Source organism: Phyllobates terribilis, unplaced genomic scaffold, assembly GCF_046119375.1.
Source record: "Phyllobates terribilis strain yellow unplaced genomic scaffold, ASM4611937v1 Scaffold_4__5_contigs__length_816908805, whole genome shotgun sequence".
NCBI classification, from domain to species: Eukaryota; Metazoa; Chordata; class Amphibia; order Anura; family Dendrobatidae; genus Phyllobates; species Phyllobates terribilis.
The window spans coordinates 500,384,445-500,407,493 of record NW_027362764.1 but is presented as its reverse complement, the minus strand read 5'-3'; the positions used below and the strand labels follow the sequence as shown (position 1 = coordinate 500,407,493).

The 23,049-nt window shown below is 48.5% G+C and overlaps 1 protein-coding gene across 1 annotated transcript in view; it reads right to left on the bottom strand.

Annotated features, from left to right (window-relative positions):
* Positions 1 to 23,049, bottom strand: part of GMPR (guanosine monophosphate reductase) — a 171,386-nt gene that overhangs the window by 40,961 nt on the left and 107,376 nt on the right. The gene's annotated exons all lie outside the window — the stretch shown is intronic.

Genomic DNA, 23,049 nt, shown 5'->3' with positions numbered 1-23,049 from the left:
TTATTAAAATAATCTTCATGAAAATAATCCCAGCAGAAATTCAGCTAAATGTAAAATTGATTTGACAAAACTGTCTGTCTAAGGTAAGTGGTTTCCCACGGATCCCAATTAGCAGAACCTAAGTACGAAGCATGGATCCTGATCACCACCTAGTGAGAGGAATTAGAACTGTACTAAGTCTGAGAGCTCTTTCTTGAATTTGTCTTTTCAAACCCTTTGCCAAACCTTACAGTAAAATGATGCAATGTTACACACTGATAAGCCACAAAGCTCCCTGAGAACGGCTGTCCGGGAATCTCTGACTTCAGCTGCTACATTAATGCATTAAACATTTGAGCCAATAAATATAATCATCCTGGAAGTGGAATGTGTCTAATATGAGAAACTGACAGCAAAAAGATTAGAATCATCTTCTATCATTTATATTTTTCAATAGTTTTTTTTTGTTTGTTTCACAAAAATACTGCTTTGGGAAAGTGGCCCATGAAAGGAATTACTTTAACCCTTTCACTCCCAGGCAATTTTCTTGGTTTTTTTTGTTTGTTTTTCCATTTGTTCCTCCTTTTCTTCCAAAAGCCATAACTTTTTTATTTTTCCAACCACATAGAAATATGAAGACTTTTTTTTTGCGGGACGAGCTGTGATTTTGGATGACACCATTCGTTTTATCATGTAGTGTACTGGAAAGCGGAAAAAAATCCCAAGAGCGTTGAAATTGCAAAAAAAGTGCAGTTTCACAATCTTATTTTGGGGGGAGGTTGGAGGGTTATTTAGCATGGTCACTATAATGTAAAACTAACTTGGCAATATGATTCTCCAGGTCAGTATGACTTAGCAGCAGAGGCGTAATGACCGTGGTCGCATGACCGGGCCTGTGTGGGTGTGAGCCAGCCGATGCCAGCAGAAACTTCAACTGGATGTGTGTCCGAGGACGCATACATATATATATTAAATCAGCCATCATCTGCTGGGAAAAATTTGGCCTCGGCGTGCGAGCTCGCATCAATCAAAGGGACATGACATATGACATACATATACATTATATGCTGTGAAGGGTTTCAAGAGAACATGTCAGCACGATTTTGTAATGTAAAATATAGGCACGGCTATATAAGTACTGTAATACTGATTAAAATGATACCTTTGGTGGAGAATTCCACTTTGTTGTTCTTCTGTAATCATCATTTGAAGTTTTGCGGTAATTAGATTTCGGTGCACAGGTACCAGACTGTGCACTGGGACATCTCCTCCATGCTTGTGTTGCAGCATGATTACAGCCATGTCTTTACCTTACATTACAAAAGCGTGCTAACAGGTTCTCTTTAACATTCCCTTGAAAACGTATTATTTACTTAATGTTGGTAACCACCTGATACTTCCAGTCACTACTGAAGGAGGGGTGTTAAATAATGCAGTATAAATATCTAGCTCTAATTAGTATTCAAACACAATAGCGAATACCAAAGTGCAAAATTGCAAGATTTCTCATTTTCATTTTTAAAACAGCTTGTGATATAAAATGAAAAAAAGTATTGCAAGAAATATTTAAAAATATATTTAACGCAAAAACCTAATTTAACCTTTTTGCTCATGGCTATTTTTCATTTTGCTCTTTCATTTTTTTTCCTCTCCTTCTTCAAAGAGCCATAACTGTTTTATTTTTTTGACAACATGGTTGTATCAATGTTTGTTTTTTTTTTTTTCAAATCCACCATACAGTTCCAGAGATATGAGCCTTTTTATTTTGTGCTTCCGGTATCCTTCCCTCCTTCGAACACGAAGGGTAACAGGTGAAAATGGACCTCAAAAATTGTTGTGCAATTTCTCCTGAGTGCGCTGATACCCCATATTTGGGGGAAAACTATGGTATGGACACATGGTAGTGCTCAGAAAGGTAGGAGTGACGTTTGGAACTCAGACTTTGATCTGCATGCGTCATGTCGTGTTTGGACAGCCCCTGATGTGCCTAAACAGTGGAAACCCCAGAGTAGTGACCCCATTTTGGAAACTAGACCCCTCAAGGATTTTATCTATATGTGTGGTGAACACCTTGAACCCCCAGGTGCTTCACAGAAACTTATAACGTTGAGCTGTGAAAATAAAAAAAAACTAATTTTTTCTTCAAAATGTTTTTATTTTCACAAGGGTAACAGGAGAAAATGGATCCAAAAAATTGTTGTGCAATTTTTCCTTCAGACGCTGATACCCCATACGTGAGGGAAAACTAATGTTTGGGTGCACGGCCGGGCTCGGGAAGTAGTGACGTATGGAATGTAGACTTTGATCTAATGGTCTACGGGCATCATGTCGCGTTTGGAGAGCCCCTGATGTGCCTAAACAGTGGAAACCCCTCCCAATTGAACCAATATTGGAATTCATCTAGTATTTCCTGGTATGTGAATGTTATAATGTAGTGGCATACGTAAGTTGTGTAGAGTGCATCAGGTTGGCATATGTCAGTAGTGTAGAGTGGATCAGGTTGGCATACTTGAGTTGTGTAGAGTGCATCAGGTTAGCAGACATAAGTTGTGTAGAGTGCATCAGGTTGGAATACGTGAGTTGTGTAGAGTGCATCAGGTTGGTATACGTGAGTTGTATAGAGTGCATCAGGTTGGCATGCATGAGTTGTGTAGTACATCAGGTTGGCATACGTGAGTTGTGTAAGTCAGAAATTAATTTAGTAGTCCATGGATGTGTGGTACAGTTTGAAGCATTCTTTTATACACAGGCCAGGTTTGTCGGTGCAGGTGTCACATTGATAAGTACTGTTTCCCCCTTCTGTAACACATTCAACACCTCTTTTGCGACATTCCTTTCTTTGTGGTTTGAAGGATCTCCCTCGGGAAATGTTGCACTGGTACAATACGTGAACCTTCACTTCCGGAAGTACTGGTGCACACTCCTTTCTGACTTCCAAATATTAGGGCCTTGATCACTACCTCCTGGAAATGAAGGAGGTAAGCATTCTGGCCTGCACATCGTGAAAGCACGTAAGCGTTGTAAATTACCATCTGTACGATGTGCATGGCCAGCTTCTTATACTACACCTTGGCTTTTCTCATGGCACTGTATGGCTGGAGGACTTGATCAGAGAGGTCAACTCCCCCATGTTCTTGTTGTACCCCAGTACACAGTCTGGTTTGGTGACCTGTGTAGCGGTACCTCATACAGCGGTGGGGGTGCTGCCATTATCCTGTATGGTGGTCAAGAAAAGGACATTCCTCTTGTCCTTGTATTTAACCACCAGCATGTTGTCGCTACATTGGGCTCTGCTCTAATTCTTTCTGAGCAGCTGCCTAGTTAGTGACGCGCCCCTGGGCCTGCTGTGTCGCACAGCGTCTCGCGCACGGGGGCTTACCCGGAACCGGATCAGATGAGGGTTGTAGTCTCCGAGTGGCGGGGACCCGGTCCGTGCCCAGGGAGTCAACTCAGTGTGTGGCAGTCTTGATAGATGTTATTTGAGTGTCGACTACGCCACCCGTTGATTTGCAGCTATGGAGCTGCCGCTGCAGGGCAGACCGCTGAGGCCGGTGTAGAGTTGTGCAGCGTGATAGTATAACCCCCAACGGGAGGGGTATGGCCTCAGGGCAGCCGACGTGGAAGATGAGGGTAGCAGGAACCACTCAGAGACGGTGCGGTGTAATTTAGGGTCTTTACTGGTAACAACGATAGACCCTCCCGGAGTACTTGCTAGCGAACGGGGCCTGGTCAGTCCTTGAGCAGATGGGATCTCCCCTGGCCAGGCGGAGTTGTAGGCCTCCCAAACTGACTGTACTCTTCTGGCTACCTTGCTAGAAGAGGATATAAGTAGCCCACGTCCCTGAGTGTACCGTGTGGTGCTCACCCGTATGGCCGGTGACTCGGGGCCTTCTAATGGCTTCCGCTCCATGATGGCGGCGCTGGTCCCACGCGTGTGACCGTGCCTTCGGGTTTCTGGGCCTGAGGACCTGAAATCCCCTGCCGGTCGGCTTCTGCTGCTGGGTAAGAGTTAGTCCCCACAGCCTCGGACGCCGGGTCCGGTAAGAAAGCTTCTCAGTCAGGGCGAGCTCTGCAGCTGCCAGCCCCTGACTCTTTGTAGTAGTATTGCTCCCACTGAGCTTCTGCTGTTTCTTCCTGTGACTGTTTCTTGTCTCTACTCTCCTTGACTGACTAACCCTGCTTCAGCCCCAGGTTTATATAGGGGAAGGTCTTCCCCTCCCAAGACTGGGCAGGAGGTGTGGCATGCACAGGATCCCTGGCCAAGAGACCTCCCACCTGCTCTCAGACATAACATTGCTTGTTACTGTGGAAACCAGACCCCTGGGGTGCCACATTCCCCCCTAGTGAAATTTAGTACTCCGGGACTAAACATATTTTAGAAAAACATAACAAGATATAACAATAACAATACAATAAAGAAACACATAAAGGTGGTCACGGCATGTCCGTAACCGGGTGCAGTCTTTGAAGAAACAAAGGTGTCCATTTCACCAAAACAGGGAGACGTAACCAGGTAGGGGTCTGTCCTACCCCGAGTCCTTAACAGTCTCTAGTCCATCCTGGGTTACGCTCCAACTAATTGTACAAGGATTCCCGGTAGATCCACCAAGGATTCCTAAAAATAACTAGAAACACAAAATTATACACAAGCAACAATACACAGGTAAACATAAATAAAACAATTTATACACTTTAAATCCTCCAGCGTGCGGGTAACTGGCCTCTAGTGGCCCTAGTGGACCTACGGAGCTGACTGTCTAGCCCTGAACTACAGGGTGTAGGAGCTGTCAAGGGTAAACTGGGCAGCTGTCTACCGGCTCTTTGGCTCACTAGGGATATGGCAGGCTCACTGCAAGCAGAGGGTTGATCCTCCTGGTCTGCGGGTGTGGGGTCTTCTGCCTCCTGGACCGGCTGTTCTTCCAGCTCTACCTGTTGCTCCGTAGGTGCTTGGGATGCTGGTTGGAGAAAGGTGAGTACGGGTACCACAACTGCACCATCGACTTGAGTCCAAGACCGAGGGAAGTCCCCGAGCACAGTACTAACCATATCATCCCTTTCCTCTACGGGTCGATGGTCTTCTTGTTCCTCTTCAGGGTTCCTCAGTTGTTCGGGACACTTTTTCAGGTGGTCCCGGGATACAATGGCTGTAGTTTCCCCTCCGTCTTTACTGATGGTACAAACCTTCGGGTTCTCGTGGCTTGAGGGCAGTACGGTGTACGGGTCCTTCTCCCACTGGTCGTCCAACTTGTGGAGCCGTCTCTTCCTCTTCAAGACCTGCTCTCCGGGTACCAGGGGAACAGCGGGAGCATACTGGTTGTAAGTTTTCTCTTGTCTTTCCCTAGCCTGACAGAGACTTCGCTCCACGCTCTCCTGTACTCTCCGGTACTGCTACTGCCTCTCTGTGTCCCAGTCTGCTTCTGGTGAAGTGTCCTCGGGTGTCAGGACTCCCATTTCCAGGTCAACAGGTAACTTACCAGGTCTTGCCCTCATTAGGTAAGCCGGGGTACAGTTGGTGGAACCTACCGGGATGTGGTTGTATAGGTCCACCAGATCGGGCAGCTTCTCAGGCCACAGACTGCGTTCTTCCAGGGGCAACGTTTTCAGAAGATCCATTACCACCTGGTTCATTTTCTCACAAAGTCCATTAGTTTGCGGATGATAGGGTGTCGTCCTTATCTTCCGGCAGCCATACAGAGTTCAGAATTCTTGGAAGACCTCCGCTTCAAAGGCAGGTCCCTGGTCTGTCAACACTTGGTCCGGGTACCCGTGTGGACGGCAGAAATGCTGCTGGAAGGCTCTCGCTGCTGTTCGAGCTGTTAAGTCCTTGACGGGGACGACAACCAAGAACCGGGAGTAGTGATCCACGATGGTTAGTGCGTAGACGTAGCCACTTCTGCTTGGGGTCAGTTTTACATGATCCAAGGCTACCAGTTCCAACGGCTGCCGGGTGACGATGGACTGCAGGGGAGTCTTCTGGCTGGCACGGTCCTTCCTTCTTAGGTTGCACGGGCCACAGTCTCTGCACCACTTCTCAATGGTTCCCCTCATGCCTACCCAGTGGAATCGCTCACGCAGCAGGAACTCCAGCTTCTTCCACCCGAAGTGTCCAGCTCCGTCGTGCTATGCCTCCATCACCATGGCTGCGTCTCTTCGTGGCACCACTACTTGCCAGAGTAGTTCATGCGTCCGGGAGTTAACCATTCTGCGGCACAACTTCCCCTTGTAAAGGAACAGTCGACTCCTCTCTGCCCATAGTTGTTTGGCTTCCTCCGGAGCGTCTGGTTCAAGGCAAGCCTCCGGGCGAGTCAGCATCTCCTTCACCAGTCGGACGGCAGGGTCGCTGTCTTGCGTTTCCGCCCAGTTGTAGTGAGGTAAGGGGTTCAACGTAGCAGCCTGCTTACTCCTTACCCGGTGGGAGTACTGGATAGTCCCATGACGGTGGAACGCAGGGAGTTCAACTTCTTCCAGTCCCTCCGGATCTTCTCCTTCGTCCGGCAGGTTGGGCATCCTGGACAGGGCGTCAGCGTTGGTATTGGAGCGTCCGGCCCGGTATTTGATTGTGAACTCGTAGTTGGACAGACGGGCCATCCACCTCTGCTCCAGGGCACCGAGTTTTGCCGTGTCCAGGTGTGTCAACGGGTTGTTATCCGTGTACACGGTGAACCGGGAAGAAGCGAGGTAATGCTTAAAGCGCTCGGTGACTGCCCATACTACGGCCAGGAACTCTAGCTTAAATGAGCTGTAATTCTCGGGGTTCCTTTCGGTGGGTCGCAGCTTTCGACTGGCGTAGGCGATTACTCGTTCCTTTCCCTGCTGGATCTGGGACAGTACGGCTCCTAGCCCGATGTTACTGGTGTCGGTGTAGAGGATAAAGGGCTGGCTATAATCCGGGTACGCCAGGATTTCGTCCCCCGTGAGGGCCATCTTCAGCTGGCGGAAGGACTCTTCTTCCAGCTCCTCCCATTTGAAGGGCGGCTTCTGGTTCTTGGCCTTCCGGGACTGGCCTATCAGGAGGTCCTGCATAGGTGCTGCCTTTTTGGTGAAACCGGGAATAAACCTTCGGTAGTAGCCTACCAACCCGAGGAACTGCCGCACTTCTTTTAGGCTGGAGGGGCTTGGCCATTCCTTAATTGCGGTGATCTTATCAGGGTCGGGAGCCACTCCGTCAGCGCTCACCACGTGTCCCAGGTACTGCACCTTTGGTTTCAGGAGGTGACACTTGGAGGGTTTCACCTTTAGGCCGTAACTCGCCAGAGCTTCGAACACTTCCGCCAGGTGTTTCAGGTGGTCCTCATACGTCTTGGAATATACGATGACATCGTCCAGGTACAACAGGACCGTCTCGAAGTTTCTGTGGCCCAGACAACACTCCATTAGTCGTTGGAAGGTTCCTGGTGCGTTGCAGAGTCCGAACGGCATGCAGGTGAACTCGCTAAGTCCCATCGGGGTGGTGAATGCGGTCTTCTCCCGGTCCGCCTCTGCTACAGGAACCTGCCAGTACCCGCTAGTGAGATCCAAGGTAGAGAAGAAGTTAGCAGATCTTAAAGCAGCCAATGACTCCTCTATCCTTGGTAAGGGGTACGCATCCTTGTGTGTGATACGGTTGATTTTCCGGTAATCTACACACATCCTCATGGTGTTGTCTTTTTTTCTGACTAAGACTAGTGGAGCTGCCCAGGGGCTACAGCTATCCCTGATCACCCCAGCCTCCTTCATGTCTCTAAGCATCCCCTTGGCGTGTTGGTAGTGTGCAGGGGGCACGGGTCGATACCTCTCTTTTATGGGAGGATGGTCTCCCGTGGGGATGTGGTGTTCTACCCCCTTGACTCGCCTGAAGTCTAACGGGTGTTTACTAAACACTCTCTCGTACTCTTGAACCACCCGATAGACTCCCTGTTTCTGATGTGAGGGAGTGGAGTCAGTACCCAAATGTAGTTGCTGACACCAGTCCTCCATTGTTTTCTTAGAGCCGTTACCTTCCTCCGGGTGAGATGGAGGCAAGGGTTCCACAGATTGTATAGCATTTTGGTTAATGGTATATAATTTGGCTAGCGTGGCATACCGGGGCAGGTACACTTCCCTCTTCCCGATATTGATTATGCGAACGGGCACCCTCCCATGGCGTACATTAACCACCCCCCGTGCTGTCAAGATGGTGGGCCTACTGTCTGAGTAAACTGGTTCTACCATTGCCTGGTAATCTCTACCTCTCAGACCAATAGCTGCCCGGCACCAAATCATCATTTCACTTTTTGGGGGCATGGCAATAGGAAAAGGGTCACACATTCTTACGCTACCAATCTCACCGCCGGAGAGTTCCACCTGTTGCCGTCGCATCAGTGCCCGGATCTCTTTCTGGAGCACCCGCTGCTCGCCGGAGCTGGCGTTCTTGGCAACCTGCTGTAAAAGGAAAATCACCTCTGCAAGACAATTTTCAATTACATTAGTTCCTAGAGTTATTTTTGGGTGACTCTCATGTTTGTCAATATCTACAATGATCAGTCCCTGTGCTGCCAGTTCGACTCTACCAATTTTGATGGTCACCTCTTTAAATCCGATCTGTGGCACGGGCTGGCCATTGCTGGCGATGATACTCAAGTCGTCGTCAGGGTAGCGGGTAATATCCGAGTCATTCCAGTACTGCTTAAAGAGCACGTACGGGATGGTGGTGACCTGTGACCCGGTGTCCAGTAGGGCACTCATGGGAATGCCATCCAGTACCACAGGCAAGACTGGACGTCCTCCCACATATCTGTCGCGCCAGTTCGATGGGCCTGGTGATCTTTTTCCTGGGGGTTGGCCCTCTACCCCAGGTTGTGCCCGTTTAAAGAACAGTACCTTGCCATATGTCCGGGTTGATTGCAGCGGCGGCAGATGGGTCGTCCGTCTTCGCTGTATCGGTCACTGGGTCTTCCTCTGGCCGGTGGGGTCCTCCTTGGTCGACGCCACGGGATGTCCTCCGGTCCGGATGCCAGCTGGATCTTCCCTGGGGTGGAAACCTGTAAAGACTGCACAGTTCGGGTTAGCGCAGCAACGCTCTTAGCTAGCTCTTGGACCTGATGGTGTAGGTCTGGAGCCGGGTCATTGTCCAAAGCCTGCGCATCAGCTCCCACAGGCCCTGCCGACAAGGGCGCCGCCTCCTGGTGGTAAGTGATAGCTGGGCGCCTGTGGGTCACAACGCCACCCGGTGCCGGTTCTCGGAGCACCCGGATGGCTCTGTCCTTGAACTGTGCAAAGCCCAGATGGGGATCCTGTAGGGCCATCGCCCGCAACTGGGTTCGGTGGGCATTACAATATAGTCCCTCTATAAATTGTTCGGTCAACTGCCTGTCCTCGTTTCCCACTCCATCAGGGTCGGTCTGCTTAATGGCCCTCAGGGCCTCTTGTAGGTTTAGTGCATAGTCCCTTATACTCTCATGCGCTCGCTGCTTGCACCCGTAGAATCTAAGCTTAATCTCGGCTGAGGTGCGGGTATCAAAGGTATTCTTCAGCCGGGTTAGTATCCCTGCGACAGTCTTCCTCCCAGGTGGCCAGGATTTTACTTCCCTTTTGGCTGCCCCGGCTAGTTGGGCCACCAGGATGCTCACTTTTTGCTCTTCTGTGAGGGGGTACACCTGGAAGAGGCTATCCAGCTTTTCTCTAAAGTCATGCAGGGTATGTGACTCCCCTGAGTACTGGGGTAGCCAAGCTGCTCCCGGGATATAGGGCATGGTGAAGGGCATAACTGCAGCAGCGGTGGCGCTGGCGGGGGTTGAGGCAATGAAGCTCTCCTCCGCATCCGACATCTTCCTCCCCCCTAGTGGACCGTGGCCTACCTTGCGATGATCCTGTTCCGTAGTCCGCGGCTCCGCAGTAGATCGTCAGGGTTGAGGACCTTCCGTCGCACTCCGGTGACGTCGGCGTCTGCTGGGCTCCTTCCAGGACCTTACGCAACGTCCGGACGTGAGGCGGGGCTTCAGTTCTCGCGCGCTTTCGGAGTCCACGCCCCTCTTCTTCCCGCGCGGCGTCCTCAAGATGGCGTCCAACGGCGGGAAAACTCCACGGATGGCGGGAAGAAGGCTGAAAATGGCGCCGGATGGCGGGAATCTTCACAGATGGCGGGAAGAAGGCTGAAAATGGCGCCGGATGGCGGGAATCTTCACCGATGGCGGAAAAACTTCACGGATGGTAAGTTTTAAAAGTCTCTTTTTCAGGCACGCAGTACCCGGTGGTTGCGGGCACGAAATCCTGCCGACTACGCCAAAGTTGACGCGCCCCTGGGCCTGCTGTGTCGCGCAGCGTCTCGCGCACGGGGGCTTACCCGGAACCGGATCAGATGAGGGTTGTAGTCTCCGAGTGGCGGGGACCCGGTCCGTGCCCAGGGAGTCAACTCAGTGTGTGGCAGTCTTGATAGATGTTATTTGAGTGTCGACTACGCCACCCGTTGATTTGCAGCTATGGAGCTGCCGCTGCAGGGCAGACCGCTGAGGCCGGTGTAGAGTTGTGCAGCGTGATAGTATAACCCCCAACGGGAGGGGTATGGCCTCAGGGCAGCCGACGTGGAAGATGAGGGTAGCAGGAACCACTCAGAGACGGTGCGGTGTAATTCAGGGTCTTTACTGGTAACAACGATAGACCCTCCCGGAGTACTTGCTAGCGAACGGGGCCTGGTCAGTCCTTGAGCAGATGGGATCTCCCCTGGCCAGGCGGAGTTGTAGGCCTCCCAAACTGACTGTACTCTTCTGGCTACCTTGCTAGAAGCGGATATAAGTAGCCCACGTCCCTGAGAGTACCGTGTGGTGCTCACCCGTATGGCCGGTGACTCGGGGCCTTCTAATGGCTTCCGCTCCACGATGGCGGCGCTGGTCCCACGCGTGTGACCGTGCCTTCGGGTTTCTGGGCCTGAGGACCTGAAATCCCCTGCCGGTCGGCTTCTGCTGCTGGGTAAGAGTTAGTCCCCACAGCCTCGGACGCCGGGTCCGGTAAGAAAGCTTCTCAGTCAGGGCGAGCTCTGCAGCTGCCAGCCCCTGACTCTTTGTAGTAGTATTGCTCCCACTGAGCTTCTGCTGTTTCTTCCTGTGACTGTTTCTTGTCTCTACTCTCCTTGACTGACTAACCCTGCTTCAGCCCCGGGTTTATATAGGGGAAGGTCTTCCCCTCCCAAGACTGGGCAGGAGGTGTGGCATGCACAGGATCCCTGGCCAAGAGACCTCCCACCTGCTCTCAGACATAACATTGCTTGTTACTGTGGAAACCAGACCCCTGGGGTGCCACATTAGCATCTCAGGGAGGCCTCTCTGATTTATGCAAACTATACCGCATGCTATGGTAGCTCGCACAGAGAGGGACTTGAAGAGTGGGATGCTGGTATAAAAGTTATCTACCTAGAGGTTATAACCTTGATCCAGCAGTGGGTACACTAAATCTCACACAATTTTTCCACTCACTCCCAGGACAAGGGGAATTTCATGGGGTTGAATCCGGGTGTCCTTCCCTTCATGAACTCCAAACCTGTGGGTGTACCCTGAGGTACTCTCGCACAGCTTGTAGAGTGTAATTCCGTATCTGCAATAAATTTTAGTCAAATTTCATTGGACATAATATTCACATTAGTGTACACCACTGAAAGATAGTAGATAAATAGGGAAAGGGGAAGAGGATAAAGTTATGTGAATAAAATATAACTTTTATTACAATTAATAAAAAGTAAAAATAATTTTTGATAAGTGAAAAATTCCATACAGCCTGTTTCTGGTTGGATATTGGGTCACTGCTGTATACACATTGAATTATATATTTGACAGCTTTATCAAAGGGGGGTGATTTAAGAATTATAATTACGGTTAAAACTTAGAAAAAGCCGGTATCCCGGGGAAACGCGCGTCAGGGAACACGTCTCGCTTGCATACTTTATGTTATGAAGGTCAGACAGCTCACTAAACTCTAAGATGGAGATGGTTCGGGCTAAGAAATCTATGTGCACCGTACCATCAACACGGCATGACACACTGCGGAGTGCACAGCAGTGTGCCTGCACCTTATTCCCTGCCAAAAGAGACTACGCCTCTCAGTTGTGTGGAACAATGAGTGACACAATATGATTATGGGGATCATGGAGGCTGAGTGATATCCTTAATTAATACACTGGGTATCTCAGACTATAGAATAGTATACATTTTGGAGTGATTATTATGTGTTTCTTGTGTTAACCCTAATTATAATTCTTAAATCACCCCCCTATGATAAAGAGCATTAATTTAGTGACCTAATAAATAACTTATGGTTATTAATTACTCCTGGTCTTTATTACACAAGGGAAAATTGGCAGATAACCACCTATGATTTAATACTAGCACTAATACATAGGATTTGCAACAACAACCGGATACCGATCAGTGATGTGCATCACCAACCAGCGCTCAACAACGGCTGTAGGACGCATGCACGGATGTGATGCAAAAAGGGGATAAAAAATGGACAGGAAAAAAAATTAAATTAGGAAAAAATTGGATTAGGAAAAATCAGGGATCAGGAACTTCTTTGTTCTTTCTGGAATCGCAGCAGCAACACAAGCAGTGATGGCACGGGCTTCAAAAAGTCTGTGGCACCACAAGGCCCAGCACAGCATGGCAGATCAGCACAATGACTGCTCTGCAATGTTACCAAGCCAGAACGAGGAAGTGTAGAGAGGTGATTGTGGGGTCAGACTGCATCTTTTCACTCTGATTGGTGCAATCGACGTCATTGTGTGATCGTAGCAATCAGTGCTGAGCCTGGTGACGCTGGAGTTGCTAGGCTCCAGCCTATGATCAATCCTGTCACAGCCAATCACAGCGATTGTAGTTGCGGGAGGGCGGCACCACCCCCCTGACGACGACTGCGGTCGTGGTGCCGCATTAAAGCTAGGACATATCCATATGTCCAAGGTCGGTAAGTCCTTACCAATCTGGACGTATATATACGTCCAAGGTCATGTAGGGGTTAAAGGTATAAGCATTCAAAGTTTGAAAATTGGGATTTTTTTTCTAATTTTCAGCAATTTTTATAAAAAATAATCAACCTAAATTTATCACTAATATAAAGTACAATGTGTCACGAAAAAAACATCCTGGGATATCTGAAGGCATTCCAAAGTTATTGCCACATAAAGAGACATATTACTCAGGCCAAACTTGGCTAGGTCACTCAGAGGTTAAACTTTCCTTGATCATCACCCATAAATATTTTGTAAAATGAAGATCATGACTTGCATCAGGAGTAGATAAGGCTAGCACAATAATATGATGTGACATATGTCATCAAACTAAGTGTTCAATAAGTTGTGGGGGAGCATCTTGAAGGCCACGCCATGAATGTCAAGGGAGCTTGACTCATTCCTGCATCCACCTCTATTTGATTCAAAAAATGCCAATGTTGCATACTTACCACCATTTAAAAAGCAAATTTCAGGTTATTTATTTGGATCATGTGCGAATGCCACCAAAACAGCATGGAGCTTCCACCAAAAAGCTATTTGGGCAAGGTTTTGCTAAGCCTTCCCTACTGCAACAGGCCTTTCAAAATATAGTCTTAAGGCACATGGGCGTACCCACCTAGGGGCAGGGGGCGGGCAGCAGCCCCCCCCTAGAAGCAGGGACGCACGCGGCACACCAGGGCCGGCGTCAGCACCCGGCGCACCCGGGCAAATGTCAGGGCCCTGAGCAGGCGGGGGGGGCCCTCACCGTCAGCGCCCACTCCTCCCCGCTTGCTCAGGGCCCCGGCACCCGGCACAATACTTACCTCTCCCCGTGCCTCCGCAGCAGGTCCCGCATCCTCCGCGGCTGCTGCACTGTGACGTCTCAGGTCAGAGGGCGCGGTGACGTCTTTACACCGCGCTCTCTCCTGAGCAGTCACAGCGCAGAGCGGGATGAGGCCGGCGACGCTGAGGAGTCCGGAGCAGCAGCAGCAGGTGAGGTATTTGATTTTTTTTTTTGACCCCCCTAGTTTTGATCCTGGGTACGCCCATGTTAAGGCACGTAAATATGTGTGATTCCAGCTTTGAATAGATTTTCACCTCTGACTGCAATTTTGAAGTATATACATTCAATGGGTATTCCCAGTATTTAAAGTTATCCCCTAGCCTATAGATTTCTGTTTTTTCAACTGCCAGGACACCCAAGAACCTGTATGACCACATATTAAATGGAATGAAAGTGCACATTCTTGACCTCTGCTCCTTTCCTTGACTATAAATGTACAGATTTTTTCCAGGAGTCCCATAGACAATAGATGAGATGGAAGTAGAGTGTGCCCACCTCCACAGGGCTCTACAACACCAACAATTAGTAAGTTATCCCCTATCCAAAAGTTCCCTCTTCCTACCCATAACTTTCATCTGTGATGCTGGGCCCTTGAAACCATCAATGTTGCACTAGCAGCTGATTCTGTATCATTGTGGTGAGGAAAGTTCATTACTAATGAAAAAGGAAGTTAAGGACCTGAAGGCTATTCATTCTAACTGGAAGGCTGAGACGAGAATAGACAGACAATCTCCCATCCCCACAAACAGCTCTTCATGCCCCCATCTTTTTCATAGACTTTATCACATGATCCTCCTCCACAGACTGCATCTTATAAAGTCATTATTTAGATTGCTCCGTGTTGGTCCCTTTTCTTACTGCTTATCATATGACAAAGGGTAACCTTAACACTGAAAAATATGAAGACTTGATACTTTTTCAAAGTTACATTTATTTATTAGGATCCAACATTTGTGAAAACAAATGAATTCCAAAAATTTCAACCAGTACAATGGTCTTTTTTAAGGTCATATCGCTACACATGATCATATATCCGGATTCTTCCTCATACAGATGTCCTTGAAGAAGACCATTGAATTGTTCGAAACGTTGGAATTAGTGATGAGCGAGAGTGCTCGCAACTGCTCGGTACTCGCCTGAGCATCTCACTGCTCGAGATGCTCAGCGAGTACTTCCGGGATGCTCGGGCCCCCACCCCGCATGTTTAGCGCTCTTTAGACAGCGAATAAACATGCGGATATTACCTGCCAATCACTGTAATGCCGTAGCCATGTTGGTTGTGGCATTACTGTGATTGGCTGGCCGCAAAGCGCCATCGGGTTTATATAAGACCCGGTGACCCTATGCTCGTCACAGTCTACCCCGGAAACAAGCGTATGGAGAGATGCATCTGAGTGAGGAAGAGAATTGGCGGTTTATTAGTTAAATATAGGTATACCACAGCAATATGTATCTAAACTAACAGTCCTTCTAAGAACTAATTCAGATGCATATATTTATTACTGGTAATAGCAGGAGTTAAGCAGGCAGAGTTTGTGGACACTGCATACAGCAGAATAGTGTCCATTGCACCTTCTGTCTGCTGCTGTTATTGATATCCATAGCCCTAGATATCAGTCTAATGTTTTTTTGCTCTTAATCCTGATACAGTACATCATTTTACTGCTCCAGTTGCTTGTTAGTAGAATACAGCCAGATTTTTTTGATTTTATTCGCATTGCTATATTGTGGAAGAAACTTGTCCATCATCAGACGTGATCCGATATTACGGTGGTAATAATCGTGACATTTTTTGGAGCGTGACAAATATTATACTCCAGTTAAAGTCTGCCAATTGTGTGTTGTTCAAACCTATTCACACTTGGTCACTGACCAATATCATATTTATAAGGCCACTGCGTAAACCGTGGTCATCAGACGTGATCCGATATTACTGCGGTAATAATCACATTTTTTGGAGCGTGCCAAATATCACAATCCAGTTAAAGTTTGCCAGTTGTGTGTTGTTCAACCTATTCACACTTGGTCGCTGACCAATACCATATCTTTAATGCCACTGCCTAAAACCATGGTCATCAGATATGATCCCACATTACTGCGGTAATAATCATCACATTTTTGGAGCGTGCCAAATCTTACACTCCATTTAAAATGGGCAAGGCGCGTGGCAAGGGATGGAGAAGTGCACATGATGCTGATGGTGCACGCAGAGGCCAAGGCCATGGGCAAGATGAAACTGTGCCGGAGAGGGAACACAACAAACACCCACATCATGTCAAACTACCTACCTGTCCCAATTTCTAAGGGTCCGCGGAACACAACTATTGAAGCCAGAGCAGTGTGAAAAGGTTGTTGCTTGTATAGCAGATAATGCTTCCAGTCAATTTTCCGCCACCACGCTGTCTTCCACACGGTCCAGTCTCAGTAGCCGTGAATCTGGACCACATATTCCTCACCCTGATCCTCCTTCCTCCCACCATGCCGTGTGCTGGGGGACAAGTGATCCCACACTTGGACACTACGAAGAGCTGTTCACTTTTCCAGTTATATATTCGGGCCACCTCAAGCGAGGCAAGAGGAGATAGCATGTAGCAATGCCCAAATATTTGAGCAGCCACGGTCACACAAAGTCGACGGTGGGAAAGTGCAATTACTGTAGCAAGAGATGGACGATGATGATGAGACACAATTGCCACCAAGTCAGGAGGAGGCCCAGGGTGCGTACGTGGAAGATGAGGTGGTGGACGATGAAGTCACTGACCCAACCTGGCAAGGTGACATGCATAGCAAGAAAGGTAGCACAGAGGGGGAGGGAGGCGTAGCACCACAACAGGTAGGAATAAGCAGTGGGGGGACCACAGGCACAAGGTGGGCAACTGTTCCCCGAAACACCAACACAAGGGAAGTTGACAGTCCAACTGTTAGGTCTTCCACAGTCTGGCTCTTTTTTAAAGACTGTCTAGATAACCCCAAAAAAGCAATTTGCAACCTCTGCCATGCCAGCATCAGCAGGGCAGCAAAACTACCAGCCTGACCACCACAAGCATGCTCAGGCACATGACAGCAAAGCACCCGACTAGTTGGGCTTAACACGAGGGTCAAGAAACAGTATCTGCGGGTGACACCACTGCCTGTTCTGCGTGCATGCCAATACCCTGTCTATGGTGCAGGCGTAGATGACTCCCGCCCTGCACCTGTTGATGACACTTGCAACCATCACCATCAGCAAGCACATCCACGTCCTTGTCCCACTGCGGCGTTCAGTTGTCCCTACCCCAGTCCTTTGAATGCAAGCGCAAATGCAGCCAACGCCCCACACTACTAAACTCCTACATTTCTCGAATGCTTGCACTTGAAATGTTGCCTTTTAGGCTCGTGGAGACGGAATCTTTCCACAACCTGATGGCGGCGGCCGTCCCTCGGTACTCGGTCCCCAGCTGCCAATATTTCTCCCAGTGTGACTCCCCGCCTTGCACAAGCACGTGTCCCAGAACATTACCCATACCCTCAACAATGCAGCTACTGGGAAGGTCCACCTAACCACAGACACATGGACAAGTGCTTGTGGCCAGGGACGGTACATCTCACTGACGGCACACTGGGTTAATATAGTGGAAGCTGGGACCCAGTCGGACCCTGTCACGGAACACATCCTCCTGACGCCAAGGATTGCGACCCTGGGTCCATCTGGGTTGCCACTACATTCCATAGCTACTGTACCTCCTCCTCCTCAGCCTCCATCTCCGAAATGACCACATCAGTCACAAGCTGGAAGCACTGCAGCACTGCCTTGGCCAAGCGGTAACAGGCTGTGCTGAAGCTAATATGCTTAGGTGACAAATTGCACACAGCTGCAGAGTTGTTGACAGCTGTAAAAGTGCAGGCAGATCTGTGGCTGTCACCGCTGGACCTACAGCCAAGCATGGTCGTGTGTGACAATGGCCGGAACCTGGTGGCACACATACCATGCCTGGCCTATGTACTCAACCTAGTGGTTCAGCAGTTTCTCAAAACCTACCCGGATCTGCCAGAGCTGCTTTTCAAAGTACACCGCGTGTGTGCCCATTTTCGAATGTCATCTACAGCTTCCGCTGCCCTGGCAGTGCTTCAGCAGCGTTTACAGCTTCCAGCTCACCCACTGGTGTGCGATGTCACCACGTGTTGGAACTCAACATTGCAGATGTTGGGAAGGATTTGTGAGCAGCAGAGGGCAGTTGTTGAGTACCAGCTTCAACACGCCCGTCGGTATTCAGGTAAGTGGGTATGGATGTCAGACATCTGTGCCGTCCTCCAAAACTTTGAGGACTTCACCAAAATAGTGAGCAGCGATGACGCCATAATTAGCATCACCATCCTGCTACTCTGTCTACTGAAACGCTCGCTCACAATTAAAGAGGAGGCATTGTAGGTGGAGCACGATGAGATGAAGCAAGGAACCATGCAGGGTGATGCCACACAGCCCAGCCTCATCTCATCCCAAAGTGGATTGGGTGATAATGAGGAGGTGAAGGAGGAGGAAGAAGAGGAGGAGGAACAGGAGTTGGTTTCCTGCACTACAGACGGTACTACCCACACAACTGTCAGTTCAGTGTGGATGGCCTGAGGAGAGGGAGAACAAGGAGGAGGAGGATGAGAAGGAGAGCATGGACAGTCGTCATCTCGGTCAGGACAGGGAAGTCTTGCCTGTTGGCAGTCTGGCACACATGGCTGAGTTTATGTTCCGCTGCCTTTCCCGTGATCCCCGCGTTGTATACATTTATACACATTTTAGGTGTCAGAAATTACTGGCTGGTCACACTTCTAGATCCCCACTACAAGGAGAACTTTCTATTTCTCCTTGTCACAGTTCGTTGGACAACCAAGGAGTACAGGCAAGGGAGACACAAATGTGATGCAGCGGAGGCAGGGGAACATTGTTAAAGGTCTGGGACAGTTTTCTCAGCCTCTCCCAGCGCCCAGGCCCGTATGTGCGGGGTACTCTCACAAGGAGGGAAAAGTTTTGGAAGATACTGAAGGAGTAATTTGCCTACCGTATCAACATCCTCCGTGATTCCTCTGTGCCCTATATCTATTGGGTATCCAAGCTGGACACATGACATGAACTGGCTCTCTAAGCCTTGGAGGTCCTTGCCTGCCCTGCCGCTAGCGTTTTGTCAGAGCGGGTTTTTATTGCCGCCGGGGGTATTATAACTGATAGGCACATACGCCTGTCAATGGAAAACGCTAAGAGGCTGACTCTTATAAAAATGAACAAGGGTTGGATATGTTTTTTGGGAGGGGGTCTATTCCTATGCACCTCTTCACATCCAGACATGGGTATATGCTTCCTGATTTTGGCTATTTTCTGTTGTTCTACTCCTTCTCCTCATCCTCCACCACCATATCACCAGGGTGAACGTGCTACAACACCAACATAATTTTTTTTAAGGGTGTTTATGTCAGTTTTATGTAAATTTTTTTAGAGGCCTACCTCTAACATTCTGTAGGTTATACAGTGTGTTCATGTATACCCCCTAGGGGTAAATGTTTTTCAGCCCATGCACTTAGTGCATGGGCATTACCAGTATAGGAGACCCATTACCAGTATAGGAGACCCACTCCATAACAATGGTAACATTTTTTTTTTTAATAAGGATCTCCTCTACGTCTCTTAAAAGGGGTATTGGAGTGTGTCCAATTTTTTGGCAGCCCTTGCAGTCACTGCATGCACAATAACAGTATAGGAGACCCACTCCTTAATAATGGGAACAATGTTTTTAATGAGGCCCTCCTCTACGTCTCTTCAAAGGGGTATTGAAGTGCGTCCAAATTTTGGCAGTCCTTGCAGTCACTGCATGCACAATAACAGTATAGGAGACCCACTCCATACTGGGAACATTTTATTTTACTGAGGCCCTCCTCTATGTCTCTTCAAAGGGGTATTGGGATGCGTCCAAATTTTTGGCAGCCCTTGCAGTCACTGCATACGCAATAACAGTATAGGAGACCAACTCTTTAATAATGGGAACAACAAAGCATAGCCGGCTGATGGCCCTCTAACAATAGTGAGGGCCGACTGCTGGCCTTTTAACAATAGTAACGGCCGCCTGATGGCCCTGTAAAAATAGGCTTTGTGACTTTCAGAGTCCCTCCTATATAAGTGACACAGGATGTGTCTGATCATGTTTCACACATGGGCAGATAAGGTAGTAAAATGTTAAAATGAATTTACTGATGAATGTATTTTTCACCTTTGAAGGCAATGCAAAAGTGCGAAAACACATCAAAAACGCTACGTGTGAACATAGCACCATGTGTAGAGGAGAATTTTTTTCTTTGTGGTTTTTTTTGGCCCTATATACAAGTCATTACCCTGGAAAGAATGTTCCTTAACGTTTTTTCCAGGAAAATCCATTTTCGCTTCGTTTTTGTATGTTTTATTTCAGTCTGTAAAAGTGGCGTAATACTCTGACAATATTGTTCACAACAGTGACCTGGGAGACAGAGATGCTTCTCCATGCTGTTCCCATGTCATTTCAGCACTGTTCCCATCGATTTGGGCAATTTTTAGGCACCCAGCAGACCTCCGAGGGAAGTGGCGGCCGCCGGAAAAATGCTCGAGTTTCCCATTGACTTACTTTGGACTCGTTGCTCGGGTCGAGCACCCGAGCATTACAATTTGCTCGACCCGAGCAACGAGCACCCGAGCATTTTAGTGATCGCTCATCACTAGTTGGAATTCATCTGTTTTCATAAATTCTATTAAACATAGTCAACTTTGAAAAAGCATCAAGTCTTCATCTTTTTCTGTGATGAGATTTACCAATGTGTCACAGAAAAAAGACTGTAGAGCGTACAAAAAATTGCAGCTGCAGTAGTGATCAGCTCATCGATAATTGTTTCAGTAGCCTCAGGGCTGATTTGCAGTACCTGGCAGCAGCCACTACACATTGTGTTCGCTTTGCACAATGATATCATCCAGCCTCTGCCAGAGCTTGTAACTGCTGATCAGTGGATGTTTCAGGATTAATGATGAGCGAGCATACTCGCAAATACTCGGTACTCGAGATGCTCGGAGCTCGTCGAGTACTTGCGTGATGCTCGGGCGGATGCTCGGGTCCCCTCCCGGCATGCTTCGCGCTCTATATCAGACCTGGTGCCGCTGTGCTTGTCAGTCTACTCCGCAGTCAGGCAGTGTAGGGAGAGGTGCTGCTGAGCTAGTGAGAGATTTGGTTGTGTATTAGGTAGTGTAGGAAGAAAACAAGTACATTACACATATCCATCTCAACAAACAATCCTTCGGAGGACTAATCCATCTGCAGAGATATCAGGCAGGCAGTGTATATAGGCAGGCAGGCAGTGTATATAGCAGACTGCAGTGCATATAGCACAAGAGGCTCCATTCTAGTTCTGCCTTCTGCTGCTGTTAGATATTTCTAGACAAAGGCCCAGGTCTCAGGGGCCAGGAATAATTTTTTTTGGATCTTAATCCTCATTATTTGCTTAAAAAGCAATCCAGAAAAACAGTTTTTGTGCGCCATTTGCTTGTTGGCACTGCAGAATACAGCCAGGTCCTTTCCATATTACAGCACTAAAAATCCAGCTATTTAAAACTGTGGTTTGTGTGTCACACGGATCACATATAATTGCGCTGAAAATACTGCCATTTTTGGCCTCCATTCAATTTTTTTTTCAGTGTGTCAGCAAAGTTTTTGAAACCGGTTTGATGTTCAAAATAGTTACCTACAGGCCAGGTATTTAAAACTGTGGTTTCTCCGTCACATGGATCACATATACGTTTTCTGAAAATTCTGCCATTTCTGGCCTCCATTCTAATTTTTTTTCAGTGTGTCAGCAAAGTTTTTGGCACCAGTTTACTGTTCAAAATAGTTACCTACAGCCCAGGTATTTAAAAGTGTTTTCTCCGTCACACGGATCATACTCACATATAATTGCGCTGAAAATACTGCCATTTTTGGCCTCCATTCAAATTTTTTTTCAGTGTGTCAGCAAAGTTTTTGGCACCAGTTTGCTGTTCAAAATAGTTACCTACAGCCCAGGTATTTAACATTGTGGTTTCTCCGTCACAGATCACATTCACATATAATTGCGCTGAAAATACTGCCATTGTTGGCCTCCATTCAAATTTTTTTCAGTTTGTCAACAAAGTTTTTGGCACCGGTTTGCTTTTCAAAATGGTTACCTACAGGCCAGGTATTTAAAACTGTGGTTTCTCCATCACAAGGATTACATATAACTTCGCTCCAAATTCAGCCATCTGTAGTGAGCGTGGAAGATATTGTCCTCCATTTAAAATGGGCAAGGTGCGTGGCAAGGGACAGGGAACTGGACGTGATGGTGATAGTGCATGCAGAGGCCGAGCACAAGGCCGTGGGCAAGCTGAAATTGTGCCACAACAAACACCCACATCTTCTCGCCCGACCTTCCTGTCCCAATTCCTAGGGGACCGCAGCACACCACTATTGAATACAGAGCAGTGTCAAAAGGTTCTTGGTTGGATAGCGGATAATGCTTCCAGTCACTTAGCCACCACCACCACCACCCTGTCTTCCACACGGTCAAGTCTCAGTAGCCGTGAGTCTGGACCGCATATTCCTCACCCTGATCTTCCTTCCTCTCACCATGCTGAGTGCCCGGCAACAACTGATCCCACACTTGGACACTCTGTCACACTGAGCTGTTCACTTTTCCATGTATAGATTCGGGCCTCTCGCCCGGTCCACCTAAAGCGGGGCAAGAGGAGATCGCATGTAGCGATGCCAAAATACTTGAGCAGCCACGGTCACACAAAGGCGATGGTGGGAAAGTGTTACAAGAGGTGGACGTTGATGAGACACAATTGCCAGAAAGTCAGGAGGAGGACCAGGGTGCGGAAGTGGAAGACAAGGTGGTGGATGATATAGTAACTGACCCAACCAGGCAGGAGGACATGCAGAGCGAGGAGAGCAGCACACAGGGAGAGGAAGGCAGAGCACCCCAACAGGCAGGAAAAAGCAGTGTGGTGGCCGCAGACAGAAGGCAGGCAACCGTTCCCGTAACACCAATATGAAGGAAGTTGCAAGTACTACTGTTAAGTCTTCCCGAGTCTTGTTGCTTTTTAAAGACTCTGCCAATAACCCCAAAAAGGCCATTTGCACCACCTGCCAGGCCAGCATCAGCAGGGGTGGCAAAACTACCAGCCTGACCACCACCAGCATGATCAGGCACATGGCAGCAAAGCACCCGACTTTGTGGGCTGAACCCCAGGGTCCAGCAATGGTGTCCAGCACCATTTATTTTCCGCTGTTGTGCA